This window comes from Rhinoderma darwinii (assembly GCF_050947455.1).
Source record: "Rhinoderma darwinii isolate aRhiDar2 chromosome 2 unlocalized genomic scaffold, aRhiDar2.hap1 SUPER_2_unloc_55, whole genome shotgun sequence".
Classification (NCBI taxonomy): domain Eukaryota; kingdom Metazoa; phylum Chordata; class Amphibia; order Anura; family Rhinodermatidae; genus Rhinoderma; species Rhinoderma darwinii.
Window position 1 is genome coordinate 792,239 of NW_027461724.1, and position 20,665 is coordinate 812,903.

The window sequence follows — 20,665 nt, forward strand, 5'->3', positions numbered from 1 at the left end:
GCTGAAGATCTGAAGATTGATACTTCTCCACCATTTATCGATGAGGGCGGGGGAGAAAGCCCTGGCATCTTGGTTAAAAGATGATCAGGGCTGCCTCCCTGAATGTTCAGGGGTTTAATAACCAATATAAACGTACAGCCATTTATGATTTTTTTAATAATGAAAATTATGACTTTGTTTTCTTACAGGAATGTAATTTAGAAAAGAGATTATGTTATAAGTATCTACAAGGTATATGGAAAGGTAAATCTTGTTTTTCAGGTGGAAACGAATTCAAAAGTGACGGGATAGGTTTTTTATGTTCTAAAGATTGGGAAATTGTTAGGGAATCGTTTAAAAAAAGTGATAGCATCAATAATTGGGGTTGACCAGACATGCGCTGTGCCAAAAAGAAAAATTGTCGATTCTTTGGTTTTGCTACGGGATATTATTTGGGACAGCAAGGACCGCAATCAGGATTTAGCTTTGATCTCCTTTGATTTTGAAAAAGCTTATGATCGAGTTTCACACGATTTCTTATTCACAGTTTTAAGCAAATTAGGATGTTCAGAGGGTTTTATTAATCGTATTAAAATCTTATACAATGGAGGTTTTAGTAAAATTTCAGTTAATGGTTCCTTATCTGATAAAGTTCATATTCGATGTGGGGTGAAACAGGGCTGCCCTCTGTCACCTATCTTATTTATATGTGCAATTGAACCCCTCTTAGAGGCCTTTAGAAAAGATAAAGTAATTAACGGTTTTTTTATCCCGGGCTGTAAAAATGAACAAGTTAAAGTTATTGCATATATGGATGACGTGACAGTTTTGGTGCGTGATCTTAGAAGTTTTAATAGGGTTTTAAGAACAGTGGATTGGTTCTGTGGAGCATCAGGTTTCAAAGTGAATTTAGATAAAACCGGTGTTTTAACAATTGGGAAATTTACCCTTGAACCTGATTGTAAGTTGCTTAAAATGCATGACATGAAGATTTTAGGTATCTATTTTTCAGAATCTTGTGGGAATATAAAAAATTGGGAATCCTTGCTGGAAAGGGTAAGGAAAAAGATTTCCTTTTGGAATTTGCGAACTTTGACTCTTGAAGGTAAAATTTTGATCATAAAACAGGTTTTACTCCCCATGATTTTGTACATATCTGCTGTTTTTATCCCCCCAAATAATATCATGAAAAAACTTATTAAAATCTGTTTTTATTTCCTATGGAAATCAAATATGGAAAGAGTCAAAAGGGAGGAGTTGTATAAACCTAAGAATAAAGGAGGGAAAGGCTTCCCCGATATTAGGTCTTTTTTGTATATTAAATATTTGGCCTATTGTACAAGCACTTTATTGGGGCCCAGTTCAAAGATAAAAACTTTTCTTATTTATAATCTTGGGTTTTATATAAGGAAATACAAGTGGTTAGAAATTGACTTAAACAGACCATATAAGTTTTTACCACCAGAACATTATATTATTTTAGAGAAAATTTTAAGGGAGTTTGAGTTGTTAAAATCTGACTTAAGTATTATTACTAATCATAGAAAAGTGTTAAAGATCTTAGATGAGAGGAAAATTATGAGTTCTGTAACAGGTTTCTCTGTAAGAATTGTACAAGGTATTTGGATCAATGTTAACCTGTTTTACTTGTCTAACGAACATAAGGACCTGTTGTGGTGTATGTTGAAGGATTGCTTACCTACAAGAGAATTTCAGCATAGAAGAGGTTTGGTAAGACATGAAAGATGCCCAAGAGTAAGATGTAGCGGAAGTGAAACGCCAACGCATATTTTTTGGAATTGCTCATTTGCACAAAAGATTTGGAGGAAAGTTAGCATCTTAGTTAAATATTTGAGCAAAATTGATCATTTTGATTTTAATATGATCTTTTATGGATTGGGCATTGGTAAAGAGGATTTTAAAGTCGTATGGTTAATATTTACATGTGTTAAGATGGCTTTATGGAAAGCAAGAAATATTGTATTATTTAAAAGAGATCAGATATCTGTTGAAAACTGTCTTAAACTATGTTTAAGCTATCTGTATGTATATTTTTGGAGAGATAAAGTATTACTAGGTACTGTGAGAGCAAATGAGATTTGGAAACCAGAAATGTGGAATGTACTTACCTTGTGATCTTGTATTGTTTTCTTCTTTGTTATACCTGTAAAAAAAAAAAAAAAAAAAGTTAAAATATAATTAAAAAAAAAAAGAAAACAAAACATATTAAAAAAAGAGAAAAAAAGTAATAATAACAATTAAAAAATGGATAAGATCATGAAAATTATATATTCATACTACAATGATGGTTTTGATGAAATCTAAGACTTTCAACCTATGTTTTGCGTTTTAAGATTTCAAATCTGAGTAGAAAAAAAAAACTTTAGGGTATTGCCTTGTTTCTTGGTCAGGAGGTGCCCTGGTACCCTTTTCCTTGGCCTGGGGGGATCGTTTCTCTTAGGAGAGACTTCACCCCTCTGCTGCTATTGGGGAGGAGGATTAGTCCAGGGCAACGGGGAGCGATCACTTGCCTGGCATTTAGGTGCTGAAGGTATTATCTTTGGATTTCGTTTGGATTTCGTTGGATTTTCGTTGGATCGTTGGCTTCTATTGCGGCAGGATGGAGGAAATTCCTGACTACATGCGGACTCGGAATGCGGTTCGCTTCTCTATGGAGGAATCTGGAGGACAAGGCAAGGACTTGGAATTCCTAACTAAGGTACTGTTGCTTGGTCTTTTCCAGTTGGAGAGACAATGGATTTTGTCTGTAATGGACTATCCAAGAAGAGGATGTTTCGACGTCACCTTTCATACGGAGGACATTTATTTGAAATTTCTGGACACTTTGAAGGAGAAGAAGCAGGATCCAAGACTGGTTGGTGTGACAGTAACACCACACTTTGCTCCAAGTAAAAAGTTGGTGATTGTCAAAATGTTTTCACCTTATGTAAATAAGGATGACATTATGTGGTTTCTCACTAAGTTCTGTGAGGAAGTGGTGGAGAAGGGTAAGGTCTTTAATCCGTTTGGATTCTGGACAGGTAAATGGAAATTCCTGTGTAAGTTTAAGGCAGTTGGAGAGGCTGGAAACTTATTGCTTCCTCCAGCACGCTTTAAAATTGGCAGTGCAAGTGGGAATCTGTATTTCTTTGGAATGGGGATTTTTTGCCACAATTGTAAAGAGTATGGGCATGAGAAGGAGAATTGTGGAAAAATAATTTGTACAAAATGTTTTAAGGAAGGTCATAAGTATAATGATTGTGAGAAGGGCAAAGTGTGTAACATGTGTAGAGAAGAAGGGCATGTGTTTAAAAATTGTCCAAAAAAAAGTATAAGTGAAGCAAAGGAGGAGAGTAAGAAGACAGTTAAAAGAAAGGAAGTGATAGTTAACAGAAAGGAAGAGAAAGTTACCCCACAAAAAGAGGATAAGCCACAGAAAAAGGGAGGAGCGGGGAAAAGTGTTGAAGTTGAAAAAAGTGATGAAACAAAAAGGAGAAAAATTGTGGAACAAAATGTAGTTTCAGATGAAGATAGAGCAGAAAGAGACAAACTAGTAAAAGACGTGGAGGGATTAAGAGATAAAATTAATTTTGAGAAGGTTCGGAGGCGGGTACGAACCTGTTTGAGAGGGAGTGTACCGGATTTTCTGTAGAGATATGAAGTGCCAACCTGGTTGGCATGTATTGTAAATTTGGAATGGGACGGTCAAGATCTTCGAGAACATCTTGTGGATATGCTTGGTGTAATCGCTTTAAGAAACGGTTTGTTTTATTAATTTTACTTTAAAAAAAAAAAAAAAAAGAGAGAGAAATTAAAATTATATTTGGTTTTTTCATAATGATGATCAAGTCTTTTAAATTTGAAGTTTAAAATTTAACTCGAGACGGATCTGAGTGGAAACCTTTATCTGTTCTTATCAGTTTAATATCTGATACGTCCCCTATCTGGGGACCATATATTAAATGGATTTTTAGAACAGGGAGATGGAAATAGTGCTTGCTCTGTCCACTCCACGCATTGACCTGGTATTGCAGTATTTCCAGGACCGGTGCACCCTTTCCTTATGTGTTTACTAAAATCAGATTCCAAAAGTGCTTTTTGTGTTTGCCATTGTTTTTGTCTTTCGGATGGGATCTCCCCTTTTAATCTCATTATTTCAACACCTGTTGGACAATGCATTTGTACAGTCATGTGTGATAATGAGCTAATTTATTAAATGCAATTAATTAATACATTGCCACCTCTTGTTTTGTGTCGTCTGTGTTTCTGTGTTTCCGGCATTTCACATTGGAACAGCTCATTCACCTTCCTTGTCTTCTCTCCGCCCTCCCTCCTAGGTAGGTTAAAGAGCTGCACCTGAGCCAGCCACTGATTGATGCAGCACCATAGTCAAATAGTGGAGTGGAGTAGGGGAACAGCAAACAGCCATTAAAGCAGCCAGCCCGCCCGCCCGCCCGTCACAATGGACCTACCTGTGTACACTAGATGGATGTGATGGAATGTACTGTGGTCCCTACATTTCAAGAAGAAGTAAGAACTGCAGTTGCAACAAACCCTTGCTTGCCTACAAAGAGAGCAGCAATTTGGATTTGTTACTATGTTACCTGGAAGAATAACAAACTGTGCAAGGATGGAGGTTGTAGGAGCAAGGAGAACAAGTTGTCTGTAAAGTTGGTGGATGCCTATTTTCCATTTTGCAGTCCCTTGTCTCCCTCTTGTGGCCTCCTGGAGGCAACTAGCTGTGCAAAAAAAAGACAGCCTGGGGGCCGGCTGTTGCAGTGTTGCCCTCTCAGGCAACACTGAGTGACTGACTGAGCCGCACCGTCTTATATAAAGTTCAGACGGAACTTTGCACGTGTCATAGTGGAGACCTCAGGAGCCAGAGCCAGCTTTCTGACATCATAATGGGGCCTCAGAGATAAAAGCCTGGGCCCAGGCAGTGTTGGTCAGTGCTGCTCAGCAGGCAGCACTGGACTGGATTAAAGCTGATACAAGGTGTGAAAGGAGAAGGGGTGGCAGTGGGCATGCACTTACTGCTGCTGCTGCTGCTGCTGCTGCTGCCAGTGTTTGCACGGCAGGAGGGCATTTGGGCGTTGCCAGGAAGGCGTTTTTATGTCGATACTTCCTCTTTCAGCACTGCATTGTGGTGCAAGCAAAAGAAGCAAATCCTGTCTTGCTTCCTCTCCGGCCTTTATTCACCTCCCGCTTAGTAGCTGTGAGTGTGTGTGAGCCTGCAGGGCCCCATGGAATTGCCTAGGAGTAGGCTGAATCGCTGCAAGGGGTGAACAGCAGTATTGGGCAGGCTCGGTCAACGCGCGGCCCGTTCGGGTTATCGCTTCTCGGCCTTCTGGCTGAGATCAAGTGTAGTTCTGATTACTTGTAGTCAGTGCTGCCTGGTCTTGGTTAGGAGGTGCTCAGGTACCCTCTCTCTCGGCCTCGGGGGATCGTCCAGGTTCGCCTGGACTTCACCCCCGTGCTGCTATTTGGGAGAGAGGCTTAGTCCTGAGCAACGGGTTGCGATCCATATACCCCCGTGTAGGTTTCGACCGAAAAGGGGAGTTGCGCCCAAAGTTGCGCCTACTAAGGAGTAGCGTAACGATCCCAAAAAACCTTACTCACCATGGACGAGGATCCATGTGAGATACCGGCTTATGCCCGGATTAAAAACACAATTCGTGTAGTGCTATCGGAGGAGAAGGCGACGACCTGCGGCTTAAAATTCGTGGTGGAGACCGTACTTGTTGGTATCTTCAACATCCAGAAGCGAGAAATTTTGGCGGTGCAGGATTACCCAAGAAGGAGGACATACGACGTTACTTTCATACAGAATGGAGTATTCCGAGATCTGCTGGCGGCTTATACGGTAAAAAATGACCCGAGACTGGACGGTGTTGATTTTTATGAGCACGTTATGGACATCACTAAAATGATAGTTATAAAGATGTACTGCCCTTTTGCCGACTTAAAAGAAGTGATGTCCTTTTTATTCCCTTATTTTAAAACTGTGAAATGTATTGGCAAAGTCATGAATGAGGTTGGTGTATGGACCTCAAAGTGGAGATTCAATGTAACATGTTATAAAGATGCCAATTTTACAGGAGGGATAATGTTGCCGCCAGCACGTTTTAAAATAGGTGATATGGCCGGAGACTTTTATTTTTCAGGGATGCCTCCATTCTGTAGGAAGTGCCAAAAGTACGGTCACACCAAGGAGTCTTGTGACAGCACCTGTAGGAACTGCGGCAGCTCTGAGCACGAGACCAAAACTTGCCCTCTGGGGAAAAGGTGCCGTTTTTGCAGCCGAGTTGGTCACCTCTATGCTACTTGTCCCCACAGATCTAAGGAGTTGGAACAACCTGAGGAACGGCCAAGGCGTCCCGAGCGGCCCGCAGGCCAGATCACCCCCGTACAATGAGAGGAACCCCAAGGAGGTGAGCAAGACGAAATGGATACCTCCAGCAGACCCCCCCAAACAGGTGACCCTAAAGAGCAGAGGCGACAAAAACGCAGAGCCAGTGATCAGCGGACGAAAGAGCCCCCCCAGGAGACTGGGGCGCAGGATAGTTCGGATGAAGCTGATCCTACTGGCCTGCAAGAGATGCTGGGTCAGTCTGTACCTGAGGCAGAGGTCCCGGGCGGAGCGGCAGCGCTCACTAAGAGACGTAGGGCGTACTCGGAGGTGGCAGCGGGGGTGCCGATGGGAGTACCTGCCAGGTTGAAGGCAGGGAAACCAGTTGACGTGCCCCCGGAAGCGACAACTGAAGGTCCCCCCCCTTCCAGACAGTTGGGGGATATAGGGACAGCTGCCTCCGAGGTAAGCGTGGTCCCTGAGACGTCCAGAAGCGCGATTCCTGCCCCTATAGAAGGGGAGGACGCTGCCAAAGATTGCGGAATCTTACCCGTTGAGTCCGTCTGGGACCCATTTTCAAGAAGCGCCTTAGGTATGGGGGGTCAGCTGAGTGACGGGTCTTCCTCTCAAACCTCATCGATGCGTACATTTGACTCGAGGAAATATGATGATGAGAGCTCGAGTGGGGTGTCTGGCGACGCGGAGGACTGCTGAGGCCTCCTCGGGTAAGATAAAAATAGACTGTCTCTCTCCCTTTTCCTCATGGCTGAGTTATGTGGTCTTTCCCTTAATGTAAGAAGCGTGCACTCACAGACAAGAAGAGCTGCCCTTTTCAACTACCTTTCTGTTTTTACCGCCTCAGTGTTTTTCCTACAGGAATGCTGCATACCTCACCGCATGAATTATAAAAAATATGAGGAAGACTGGAGACTCGGACCTTCAGTGTGGTCCGGGTCCAATGAATCAAAAGCCGCAGGTGTCGCCATTTTATTCAAAGGGAACGTTTTAATTGATCGTTTTTATGAAATTTTACCAGGCAGAATTTTAATGGTCAAAGCTTTTATAAACGGTGTTAGATGGCAGTTTTTAAACTTTTATGGTTCTACAGACAAAAAAGAAAGAGCAAAAATGCTAGAAATTTTACCCCTTTTTATCAATGATTCAGAACCACTTATTTTAGCTGGTGATTTTAATTGTATTTTAAAGGGGGAACGCCGGTTCTCTAATTCAGTAAGTCGAAACTATGATAAAACCCCGTCTATTTTAAAAGATATTACAGTGGATTTTAAACTTACTGATGTTTTTAAAAAATGCAATAGGGATCTACCGGAAGAGGACGGCGTCACCTGGAGCAATGTAAACTGCAGCTCCAGGATTGATTTTATTTTTTGCTCTTATCAAATACTGCCTTTTAAATGTGATCTTAATTCTAACGTGTTTTCTGACCATAAACTTTTATATTTTAAAGTTAATTTGAACGATCAAAGGAGAACTCCGAAGAAAGCCTGGAAATTAAACGTATCCCTTTTAGAGGATCCGCAAATTTTATCCGATTTTATCACCTTTTATAAGGGCTGCAGACGGGTAAGACATCCCAATATGCTAATTGTTTCCTGGTGGGAAAAAATGAAAATAAAGATAAGAGATTTTTTTATTAAAGCTGGGATGAAGAAAGCAAAAGAGAAATCTGAATTTTATGCTAATTTAAATACCCGTCTGCAGACCCAATACAAGTTCAGAGAACAGGGTATGCAGGTGGAGAAGGAGATCACCGAAATTAAAAAAGAAATCTCCCAGTGCCTGGAGCAGAGGGGAAAGGAGATAATCTTTCGCTCTAAGGTAAAACATCTTGAAGAAAATGAGACCTGCTCCAGGTACTTCTTCAAGAAAATAAATGATAAGCATACCCTGTTAAATGAGATAGATGGGGAAACAAATACCCAAAACATTTTAAAAAAGGTGCACGGTTTTTATGCGGATCTTTTTAATACAAAACATGTTGATGTTGATTTTATGAACGACTCATTGAAGGAGGTGGATGCTGTTTTAAATCCTGCTTCCCAAGTGTTTTTATTACAGGATATTACGGAACAGGAGATTTTAGAAACTACAAAGAGTTTTAAAACAGGTAAAGTCCCTGGCCCTGACGGTATACCTATAGAATTCTATGTTATATTTTATGGTATTTTAAAAGAGGATCTCCACCCTCTTTTTACCCAAGTTTTTAGAACAAAAGCCCTCCCAGGGTCCTGGAAGAAAGGCGAAGTGTCCCTGCTTTACAAAAAGGGGGACAAAACAGACATTAAAAATTGGAGGCCTATCACTTTGCTAAACTCTGACTACAAAGTAATGGCGAAGATATGTGCGAACAGATTAAAAGCAGTGATAGGCCAGATCATACACTCCAATCAGGTCTGTGGGATACCCGGGAGGAGTATATGGGATAATTTAAACCTTTTAAAAGATGTGATCAGTGACACGAAAGAGAGAGGAGGTAAAATGGCAATTTTATCTATAGATTTTGAGAAAGCCTTCGATAGAGTGTCACATTTTTATCTTTTTAAGGTTTTAGAAAAAATGGGTATACCGGAAGGTTTTTTACAGTCTCTGAAGGCCTTTTATGAAAATTGTACTAGCAAAATTTTAGTAAAGGGTTTTAAGACACAGGATGTCCTTTTAAATTCCGGAGTGAAGCAGGGGTGTCCCTTGTCCCCACTACTTTTTATTTGTGCGATCGAGCCTCTACTCTGCAGGTTAAGAAAGGATAAGCAGATAAGCGGAGTCCCCCTGCCGGGCGGGGGGGGACTAGAGGCTAAAGTGGTGGGGTACATGGACGATGTCGCGGTCCTTTGCAGGGACACCCTGTCATTACAGAAATCTTTTAAACAGATTTACCAATTCTGTTGCTCCTCCGGTTTTTTAGTAAATTTTAATAAAAGTAACATCTTAAATATCGGCAAAATGGTTTTAATGGACATTCCAGTCCCTGTGTCAGAGTCTGTACAAATTTTAGGAGTCTCCTTCAATGAGTCAAATAATGGTTTTACCAGTTGGGACTTGGTGGCACAAAAAGTCAATCAGAAAATTTGCATGTGGAACATGAGAAAGTTAACAATGGAGGGAAAGGTTTTAATTACAAAAATGGTGATTTTACCTATTTTATTATATTTAAGTATGGTATTCCCTCCCCCTGAGATTTTATTGAAAAAAATAATTAAAGCATGTTTTACATTTTTATGGAACTCCAGGATGGAAAAGCTCAGGAGAGAGAAGGTAATATTACCCAAACCAATGGGGGGGAAAGATTTCCCCGATATAAAAGCATTCCTTTTAATAAAATTTTTTACTTTATGTCTTAATGCAGTTTTTAAGGAACATTACTGGTCATATTTTATACGTTTTAACACAGGTTATTTTATGAGGAGGAACGGTTGGTTCTCCACGGTTTTAAGCTCCCCGTATGCTTTTAACCTTTCTGGCCAGTATAAGATTTTAGAAAAAATTGTAAACCTTTTTAACTTAAAAGACAAAAATATTAACGAAGTAAAAAATAGTAAAGGAATTTTAAAAACGATAAAAGAAAATGTTTTAGTAGCTCCCATCAGTAATTTTAATGAACAAAAATGCAAAGAAATATGGAAGATGGTGAGCGCTAAATATCTTTTTAACCCACAGAAAGATCTGGCCTGGAGCTGTGCCCACGAGTGTCTTCCATGCCGGGCATTCCAGCATCGAAGGGGACTGACCAACTCGGCTGCGTGTCCAAGGGGAGGATGTAGAGATGACGAGACAGTCTACCACCTATTCTGGGAATGTTTTTACGCGCAATTGATATGGACAAGAATCCTCCCCTTGGTACAGAAGATTACAGGACTTCGGAGATACACAAGTGATGGCGTTTTATATGGATGCCTGGAATGCCCAACACAGACTCGAAAAATGATGGCATGGAAGATCACCAACTGCGTAAAAGCAGCTCTGTGGGCGGCCAGAAACATTTTATTATTTAAGCATGAAGTTTTAGCTGTGGAAGATGTTTTAGCCATTTGTCTTAATGAAATGTACAAATATTTTCTTTTAGATAAAAAACTCTCTCCTGTTTTATGTAGAAAATGGTTTTTAAGTGAATGGAGTTCCATAATATGATGCCACCAAGTGCCCTTTTATAAATTGTTTTTATTTGACAATTTGTATTTATCTGTATTAAAAACCATGATTGTAAATTTATGTAAATTTTTGATGAAATGTATTGATTTATTGTAAATTTGTTCAAAATTTTAAATAAACGGTTACCTCCTTTGTTGGGGTAGTCAACTCAAAAAAATCTGTTCTTATCAGTTTAATATCTGATACGTCCCCTATCTGGGGACCATATATTAAATGGATTTTTAGAACAGGGAGATGGAAATAGAGCTTGCTCTGTCCACTCCACGCATTGACCTGGTATTGCAGTATTTCCAGGACCGGTGCACCCTTTCCTTATGTGTTTACTAAAATCAGATTCCAAAAGTGCTTTTTGTGTTTGCCATTGTTTTTGTCTTTCGGATGGGATCTCCCCTTTTAATCCCATTATTTCAACACCTGTTGGACAATGCATTTGTACAGTCATGTGTGATAATGAGCTAATTTATTAAATGCAATTAATTAATACATTGCCACCTCTTGTTTTGTGTCGTCTGTGTTTCTGTGTTTCCGGCATTTCACATTGGAACAGCTCATTCACCTTCCTTGTCTTCTCTCCGCCCTCCCTCCTAGGTAGGTTAAAGAGCTGCACCTGAGCCAGCCACTGATTGATGCAGCACCATAGTCAAATAGTGGAGTGGAGTAGGGGAACAGCAAACAGCCATTAAAGCAGCCAACCCGCCCGCCCGCCCGTCACAATGGACCTACCTGTGTACACTAGATGGATGTGATGGAATGTACTGTGGTCCCTACATTTCAAGAAGAAGTAAGAATTGCAGTTGCAACAAACCCTTGCTTGCCTACAAAGAGAGCAGCAATTTGGATTTGTTACTATGTTACCTGGAAGAATAACAAACTGTGCAAGGATGGAGGTTGTAGGAGCAAGGAGAACAAGTTGTCTGTAAAGTTGGTGGATGCCTATTTTCCATTTTGCAGTTCCTTGTCTCCCTCTTGTGGCCTCCTGGAGGCAACTAGCTGTGCAAAAAAAAGACAGCCTGGGGGCCGGCTGTTGCAGTGTTGCCCTCTCAGGCAACACTGAGTGACTGACTGAGCCGCACCGTCTTATATAAAGTTCAGACGGAACTTTGCACGTGTCATAGTGGAGACCTCAGGAGCCAGAGCCAGCTTTCTGACATCATAATGGGGCCTCAGAGATAAAAGCCTGGGCCCAGGCAGTGTTGGTCAGTGCTGCTCAGCAGGCAGCACTGGACTGGATTAAAGCTGATACAAGGTGTGAAAGGAGAAGGGGTGGCAGTGGGCATGCACTTTCTGCTGCTGCTGCTGCTGCTGCCAGTGTTTGCACGGCAGGAGGGCATTTGGGCGTTGCCAGGAAGGCGTTTTTATGTCGATTCCTCCTCTTTCAGCACTGCATTGTGGTGCAAGCAAAAGAAGCAAATCCTGTCTTGCTTCCTCTCCGGCCTTTATTCACCTCCCGCTTAGTAGCTGTGAGTGTGTGTGAGCCTGCAGGGCCCCATGGAATTGCCTAGGAGTAGGCTGAATCGCTGCAAGGGGTGAACAGCAGTATTGGGCAGGCTCGGTCAACGCGCGGCCCGTTCGGGTTATCGCTTCTCGGCCTTTTGGCTAAGACCAAGTGTATTTATACAGGAGGTTTTGTCAGAAGGTGCCTGGGGTACCCGGCTACTTGGCCTGGGGGGATCGTCACAGGTTTATCGCCTTGACTTCACCCCCCTGCAGCTATTGGGTAGTCGGACTAGTCCTCAGGCAACGAGAAGGGATCACTAGGCGGACGGCTTGCGCCGGACGGCCTAGAAGGGCGATTCCTTGTTGCGACAAGCTGTGTTGGGACAAGCTGTGATGCCGTTCACATACGGATTCGTGACTGGGGAGACCCAGTTGCGACAATCTATCCGGATTGAGGTCGAGGAGAAACATCGCCAGCGGAGGAACCTGAAGTTCATAGTAGGGGAAATCTTGCTTGGCTTCTTCGGCCTCAGACGGGAGAATATCCTGTGTCTTAATGACCAGGAAGGCCGCGGACGATATACCATCTCCTTTTGTACCGCGGCCTGCTGCGACACCATCTGTGCAGCCCTGTCTGGTGCGGACCAGACAGATGAGCGCCTGGACGGGCTCAATTTCTCGTTCCTCTACGGCGAGGAATCCATTCCACTCGTCGTGGTGATGCATAGCCCGTTTGTCCCTGCCAGGGACATCGAGATTTTCCTAGGGCGATATTGTAAAGAGATACACTTCAGCCATGAAGTAAAAAATGCAGAGGGCTTCTGGAATGGCAAACGGAAGTACTTCGTGAAGTTCTTCCAAGACCCAAGTGGCATACGAGGCTTTGTACATCCGCCAGCCAACTTTGCCATTGGGAGGAACCGGGGTTATCTCTTTTACCCCCAGATGCCCCGGTTCTGCTGGAACTGCCAGTCGTATGGACATACAAAAGACGCATGCAGTGAAGGTCATGTCATACGCTGTAACAAATGTGGAGGCCTTGGGCACGTGGCCTCCAAGTGCAGTTCCAGCACCATGTGTAACCTGTGCGGGGAGACAGGACACATGTACAAAGATTGTCCAAAGAGAACGCAGTCATTGAGGGGTGAACCCAAACCTGGGCCACCCCGACCGGGGCCAGGGCAGCAGCCTGCAACAGGTGTGGGCACTGCTGGTAATGCCCCGGGACCTACCGAAGGGTCAGGGCCAATACCCTCCACTCCACGTGTGGAGGGTGGTCCTAGGGATTCCAAGGGGGCCGAGCAGGGCTGTTCTAGCTCTGTAATGAAGGCCCCAAGCTCCAACCCGGAACCGGTCGGAAAAAAGTCTCGCCGGTCCTCGATACCCACAAAAGGGGACTGGGCAGAGATGGTGGCTGGTGAAGAGCCAAATAAGGAGTCCAGACGCAGGGGCTCCTTGCGGGATACCCCAAGCACCAGCCGCCACCGATCGGCTGGGGAGCTAGAGTCCGTCCCTCTTGTTACGCCAATAGAGGGTCGGATGCAGACGGCTTTAGATGCAGTAGGCGGAATGATGAGAAAGAAGGAAGGGACCTCACAGGCTCCTGAGCAACCCGAGATGACCAGCGATCCGGAGAGACCTGTAGCCGCACCTGAGGTAGCAGAGGCCGGAGATCGTGACGGAGATGACATCAGCCAGGAGACCGAGGAGACATCGAGTGAGGAGGACGAGGACGGAGCGCGTATGGATTTATCCAGTACGGGGAAGAGGACGAGAGAAGAGGACGTGTCCACAATTAAGAGGAAAACACTATGCCGCAGCTCGGATGAAAGCGAATTCAGGGGAAGAGTCGGGTCTAAACATCTATCCGGCTCTGACCCTGTGAACATCTTGGAGTTCGCGTCCCCGGATGCGGGGCAGCCTGACTCCCAGAGTATATCGGGGTCGGGCTCCTCAGACGTGGACACTGACTCTCCATAAGTGATGCCTTCTAGTACCTTAAAATTCTCCTCACTGAATGTGAGGTCCCTAAAGAGCCCTGTTCGCAGGGCTGCTTTATTTTCTTTTCTTGAGACAATGGACTTTGATTTTTGCCTACTGCAGGAGTGTGGAATCCCTAACAGCATGGACTATATGGATTTAAAACAAGACTGGAAGCTGGGCCCTTCGGTGTGGTCTGGAGCCAATGACTGTCGTTCTTCAGGTGTGGGATTACTCTGCCGTGGCCGTTTTATTTCCATACAAAATGTGATTGAGATTATGCCCGGCAGAGCTGTTTTAACCCACCTACATATTAATGGACTTTTAATTCGTATTTTAAATGTGTATGCCCCTCCTGACAAACAGGAGCGGGCAGAACTTTTTAATATATTACCACTGTTTTGTGTTGGGTCTACCCCCCTGCTGGTAGGGGGTGATTTTAACTGCATAAGAGAAGGAGAGTGCCGGCAGGGGGGTGATGCAAATAGAAAAGACCTAACTACCTACCTGCTCAAAAATTTTATTGATGATTTTAAATTACGCGATTGCTGGAAGGATCTCTTGCCAGGAGACCCAGGCGCCACATGGTCGAATGGAAGAGTGAGCTCCAGAATCGATTTTATCTTTGCCTCTCATGATTTTACCCCTCAAAAATGCATGCTTTTAAATAATATCTTTTCAGATCACAAACTCCTAAATGTGTCTCTGGAGCTCGAGGGAGAGCAAAAAGTAAGTAAGGGCCTCTGGAGGTTGAACGCCACACTCCTGGAGGACCCCGAAATTAAAAATGAGTTTGTGCGGACCTACCAGTGCTGGCAATTACAGAGAAAACCCCACGAGACCATGCTGCACTGGTGGGAGGGCATTAAACCAAAAATTAAATTATTTTTTATCCGAGCAGGTAGGAAGAAAGCTAGAGAAAAGAAACAGTGGTTTTATGTTCTTAATAAGCGTCTACATGTGCTTTTTAAATTGAAGGATGTTGGGTTTGATGTGGATTCTGATATTTTAAACTTAAAAGCTGAAATAAAAAAATGTCTTGATGATAAAGGTAAACAAATAATTTTTAACTCCCACGTGAAGCATCTAGAAGAAGACGAGAAGTGCTCCCGATTCTTTTTTAAAAAGGTAAATGACAAAAGAGACGCTATTTTAAACCTAGAAGGGGAGACTTCCGTGGGAGGAATGTTAAATGCAGCTTTTAATTTTTACCAACTCCTTTTTAGCAAAAAAGCTATTGATGAATCCTTTTTAAATCATGCTCTTAACTCCCTTGATTTTAAGTTAGATACTTTGGACCAGGAGGTTTTATCCCGGGATCTTAATTTAGAGGAACTTTTATTTGTTTTTAAAAGTTTTTCAGCGGGAAAGGCCCCTGGGGAGGATGGGTTGCCTATTGAATTTTATCTAACTTTTTGGGATGTTTTAAAAGAGGATATGATTTTACTATATAAAGAGGCTTTTATTGTAAAAGAGCTGCCCCCTTCTTGGAGAAGGGGGATTGTGTCCCTAATTTTTAAAAAGAAGGGTGGAAAGGACCAGCTCAAAAATTGGCGCCCGATTACGCTTTTAAATGTAGATTATAAAATTTTAGCCAAACTGATAGCGGTCCGTTTTAAACCTTTTATCAGTAAATTAATCCACCCAAATCAGGTCTGTGGGGTACCTGGTAGATCTATCACTGAGTCCCTTAATATTTTAAGAGATGTTATTTGGTATTTTAAAGATCGAGGCCAAAACCTTGCTATTTTATCCCTTGACTTTGAAAAGGCCTTTGATAGAGTGTCCCATGAGTTCCTTTTTATGGTTCTTAAAAAAATGGCGGTGCCTGATTTTATTATAAGTCGTGTGATGCTTTTATATCGGTCCTGTTTTAGTGAGATTTCTATAAATGGATTTTTAACTAGTGGTGTTCCTCTTTTATCTGGAGTCAAGCAAGGGTGCCCATTGTCTCCCCTACTATTTATTTGCGCAATGGAGCCCCTTTTAGCCATGCTCAGGAACGATAAAGTTATTAGAGGCGCCCCAATACCTGGTGGGAGGGGCAACCAAGTAAAGGTATTAAGCTGCATGGATGATGTGACAATTCTGTGCCCCGATTCATCATCCATGAGGAGGGCGCTGAGGAACACCACCTTTTTCTGCGAGGCTTCTGGTTTTAAACTTAACATTGATAAATGTGACTGTTTTAATATAGGAGGCTGGGATTCCTCCCTGACCCCAGGAGTCAGAATGCAGAAGGACCAGATTAAAATTTTAGGGATTGTTTTTAATCAGGCGAACAATGGGACCTCTAACTGGGACTCAGTGATAGCAAAAATAGAGAAGAAGGTTTTAATGTGGGATCTTAGGAGCCTCACGATGGAGGGGAAAATTTTAATCATAAAAATGATTTTAATCCCAATAATGCTCTATGTGGCCATGGTTTTCCCTCCATCCATTTTATATATTAAAAAGCTAACACGCATTTGTTTTATGTTTCTGTGGGGCTCCAAGATGGAAAAATTAAAACGTGATTTTATGTATAAAGGTAAAGACAATGGCGGGAGAAATGTTCCTAACCTTTTTACATTTTTTTATATCAAATATTTCTGCTTCTGTTTTAAAATGTTTAAATCCGATGGCATTTTTAGCTGCTTTTTAAAATACGCAGCGGGCATGGTTTTTAAACGTTGGGCTCGTATCTCCTTAAATTCTCCTGTGCTTCTGTGTCCCCCAAAACACTATGTGGTGCTAGAAAAGACTGTTAGGCTCCTGAGCCTCCAAGAATTGGAGCCTGACATATTGGGGGACCAGAGGAAGGTGTCAGTGGCGTGCAGACACGGAGAAGAGACAGTGGCAGTGTCCAATTTCTCGCAGGCAAGGTCCAAGCAAGTGTGGCGAAATGTGTATGGAAAATATCTTGCAAATGTGCATAAGGACCTTGCCTGGGCAATCGTCCACCAGTGCCTCCCTACACGTGCATTCCAACATAGGAGAGGACTGGTGGCGAGAGCCAAGTGCCCACGAGATAGGTGCGGGAATGACGAAACAGTAATGCACTTGTTCTGGAACTGCCACTATGCACAGGAGGTATGGAGAAAAGCAGGCCTTTTACTAAAATGGATCTGTGGTCTTAAAGATTTTAAGTACGAATATGTTTTTTATGGCCTTTTTACCTGCCCATCATTCAGACAGCAGATGATCTGCTGGATGATTATTAATTGTTTTAAAAATGCCATCTGGAAGGTTAGGAACATTCTTCTTTTTAAACGTGATTTTATTGACATTACAGACTGTGTCAAGATTGCGCTAAGTGAGCTGTATGTCTACTACCTCAGAGACAAAAAAAATCTAGGAGCAAAAGAGGCGGCATCCATGTGGTGTCTGTCTCTGTGGAACACGATTACCATGTAAATAATTTATGTATTTGTAATTGTGATTTTACTGCTTGTTTTATCCTGCCATTGTCATTTTTAAAGAAACCTTCTTCTCGTTAAAAATTTATTGCTTTTATCATTTTAATGAAATGTATTAAAAATAAACATTTTATTACTGAATTTAATTTTACAAAAAGGTTTTAATGAAATGAATTATAAAAACCTTTTGTTACTGAATTTTATTAAAGAAAAATGTACAAACAAATAATTTATTACAGAATTGTATTACACCAAAAATTATTTTATGAAATGTACAACAAGCATTTTATTACTGAATTTTATTCTATGAAAATGTATTCTCTGTATATATATATGTGCCAATAAAATTTTGTTGAAACCTTATCTGTTCTTATCAGTTTAATATCTGATACGTCCCCTATCTGGGGACCATATATTAAATGGATTTTTAGAACAGGGAGATGGAAATAGAGCTTGCTCTGTCCACTCCACGCATTGACCTGGTATTGCAGTATTTCCAGGACCGGTGCACCCTTTCTTTATGTGTTTACTAAAATCAGATTCCAAAAGTGCTTTTTGTGTTTGCCATTGTTTTTGTCTTTCGGATGGGATCTCCCCTTTTAATCCCATTATTTCAACACCTGTTGGACAATGCATTTGTACAGTCATGTGTGATAATGAGCTAATTTATTAAATGCAATTAATTAATACATTGCCACCTCTTGTTTTGTGTCGTCTGTGTTTCTGTGTTTCCGGCATTTCACATTGGAACAGCTCATTCACCTTCCTTGTCTTCTTTCCACCCTCCCTCCTAGGTAGGTTAAAGAGCTGCACCTGAGCCAGCCACTGATTGATGCAGCACCATAGTCAAATAGTGGAGTGGAGTAGGGGAACAGCAAACAGCCATTAAAGCAGCCAGCCCGCCCGCCCGCCCGCCCGTCACAATGGACCTACCTGTGTACACTAGATGGATGTGATGGAATGTACTGTGGTCCCTACATTTCAAGAAGAAGTAAGAATTGCAGTTGCAACAAACCCTTGCTTGCCTACAAAGAGAGCAGCAATTTGGATTTGTTACTATGTTACCTGGAAGAATAACAAACTGTGCAAGGATGGAGGTTGTAGGAGCAAGGAGAACAAGTTGTCTGTAAAGTTGGTGGATGCCTATTTTCCATTTTGCAGTCCCTTGTCTCCCTCTTGTGGCCTCCTGGAGGCAACTAGCTGTGCAAAAAAAAGACAGCCTGGGGGCCGGCTGTTGCAGTGTTGCCCTCTCAGGCAACACTGAGTGACTGACTGAGCCGCACCGTCTTATATAAAGTTCAGACGGAACTTTGCACGTGTCATAGTGGAGACCTCAGGAGCCAGAGCCAGCTTTCTGACATCATAATGGGGCCTCAGAGATAAAAGCCTGGGCCCAGGCAGTGTTGGTCAGTGCTGCTCAGCAGGCAGCACTGGACTGGATTAAAGCTGATACAAGGTGTGAAAGGAGAAGGGGTGGCAGTGGGCATGCACTTACTGCTGCTGCTGCTGCTGCCAGTGTTTGCACGGCAGGAGGGCATTTGGGCGTTGCCAGGAAGGCGTTTTTATGTCGATTCCTCCTCTTTCAGCACTGCATTGTGGTGCAAGCAAAAGAAGCAAATCCTGTCTTGCTTCCTCTCCGGCCTTTATTCACCTCCCGCTTAGTAGCTGTGAGTGTGTGTGAGCCTGCAGGGCCCCATGGAATTGCCTAGGAGTAGGCTGAATCGCTGCAAGGGGTGAACAGCAGTATTGGGCAGGCTCGGTCAACGCGCGGCCCGTTCGGGTTATCGCTTCTCGGCCTTTTGGCTAAGATCAAGTGTATTTATACAGGAGGTTTTTGGTCAGAAGGTGCTCAGGTACCCTCTCTCTCGGCCTCGGGGGATCGTCCAGGTTCGCCTGGACTTCACCCCCGTGCTGCTATTTGGGAGAGAGGCTTAGTCCTGAGCAACGAGTTGCGATCCCCCCCAGCCCCTTGGTCTCCGTAAGACAAGGGGCGCAGCGAAAGCTGTGCGGTTCGACCTGGCCACGCAAATGGCAGGCGAACCCGATGCGGTGCCGGTGTACGCACGGCTTAAGAATTCTGCACGATTTATCGTGGCAGAGGGTGGAGGCGGTCCCCGTGGTATTAAATTTTTAGTCCACGCCATTTTGGAAGATCTGCTGGCGGTCCACAAGAACGAGCTCTTGGCTATCCAGGACTACCCGAAGCGAGGAATCTACGATGTCACCTTCATGGGAGAAGGAATACTCCGTGATGCTATGGACCGAGCTGAGAGGAAACAAGGTGAACTCGTAGCAGCGGGAGTCAAGGTAGTAGAGCATGAATTTGAAATAACCAAACTCGTGGTGATTAAAATGTATTCCCCATATGTGAGAGATATGGAAGTGGCAGCATTTCTAGCTGCCTACTTCAAAAATGTCAAACTCCTGGGGAAAGTGATGAACGAGTGTGGAGTGTGGACCGCCAAATGGAAGTTTTTAGTTACGCTGATTAAGGACCCCTCCACCCAAGAAACGAGATTACCACCGGCTCGTTTTAAAATTGGAAATGTGAATGGCGACCTCTACTTCTCAGGGATGCCAAACTTCTGCAGGGCTTGTGGTACCTATGGACATACCAGTTTTAACTGCGATGTCACCTGCAGAAACTGTGGAAGCAAAGAGCACAATATAAGGGAGTGCACAGAAGAAAAAAAATGCAACTTTTGTCAAAAAACTGGTCACTTGTATTTTTCTTGTCCTCATAGGTACCGAAGCGGAGAAGAAGAGCAACCCGGGGCGCCCCCACGTGCTCCACCAGCGGACCAGCCCCGCCCTCAGGGAGAGGAACAAGCCAATGCTGCAAAGGAGCAGCGGGGTACCTGGGCTTCAAGGGTACGGTCTGTTGGAGCCAAAGCAGGTACCTCACAGCCAACAGCCTCAGAGGAGAGAAGGGAGTCCAGTGCGAAGGAAAAACGCCAAGCCAAACGTAAGGCTGAGAAGGGGCAGGCCAGTGAGATAACTGAGGCATCCCAGAGTGCTGGTTGCTCAGTGGATGCCGGGCCTGCTCCCAATCCTGGGTCTCTAGATACGGAGTCTGAAGAGGAAGGTTGGCTGAAAGTGGGTCCCCGTAAAAAGGGTAAACAGGAGCGTGCCGGTAGGGGGGTGACAGGGGAGGAGCAAATGGATACGTCCGTAAAGCAAAGTGAGGCTCCTCCTAGGACCGCCCCCTCGTCGTTACTGGTGAGGAGGGTGGGCACTGTTCCCCCCGAGCCAACCGACACCCCGCCATGTGCGCAACCTCCCCCTCTAGAACGGCCTGCACGGCCTGCACGGCCTCAGGGGGGAGCGGCGGGGCCCTTGGGGGACCCACCCGATA

General features: G+C 43.6%; 1 non-coding gene and 2 pseudogenes across 1 annotated transcript; all 3 read left to right on the forward strand.

Annotated features, from left to right (window-relative positions):
- The first annotated feature begins 3,876 nt into the window (after positions 1-3,876).
- LOC142679711 (U2 spliceosomal RNA) lies at positions 3,877-4,038 on the forward strand (annotated as a pseudogene).
- A 6,579-nt stretch (positions 4,039-10,617) lies between these two features.
- On the forward strand, positions 10,618-10,805 carry LOC142679603 (U2 spliceosomal RNA). The gene has a single exon (XR_012852826.1). It is a non-coding gene; the product is annotated as a U2 spliceosomal RNA (small nuclear RNA).
- A 6,846-nt stretch (positions 10,806-17,651) lies between these two features.
- On the forward strand, positions 17,652-17,826 carry LOC142679624 (U2 spliceosomal RNA; annotated as a pseudogene).
- The last annotated feature ends 2,839 nt before the right edge of the window (positions 17,827-20,665 follow it).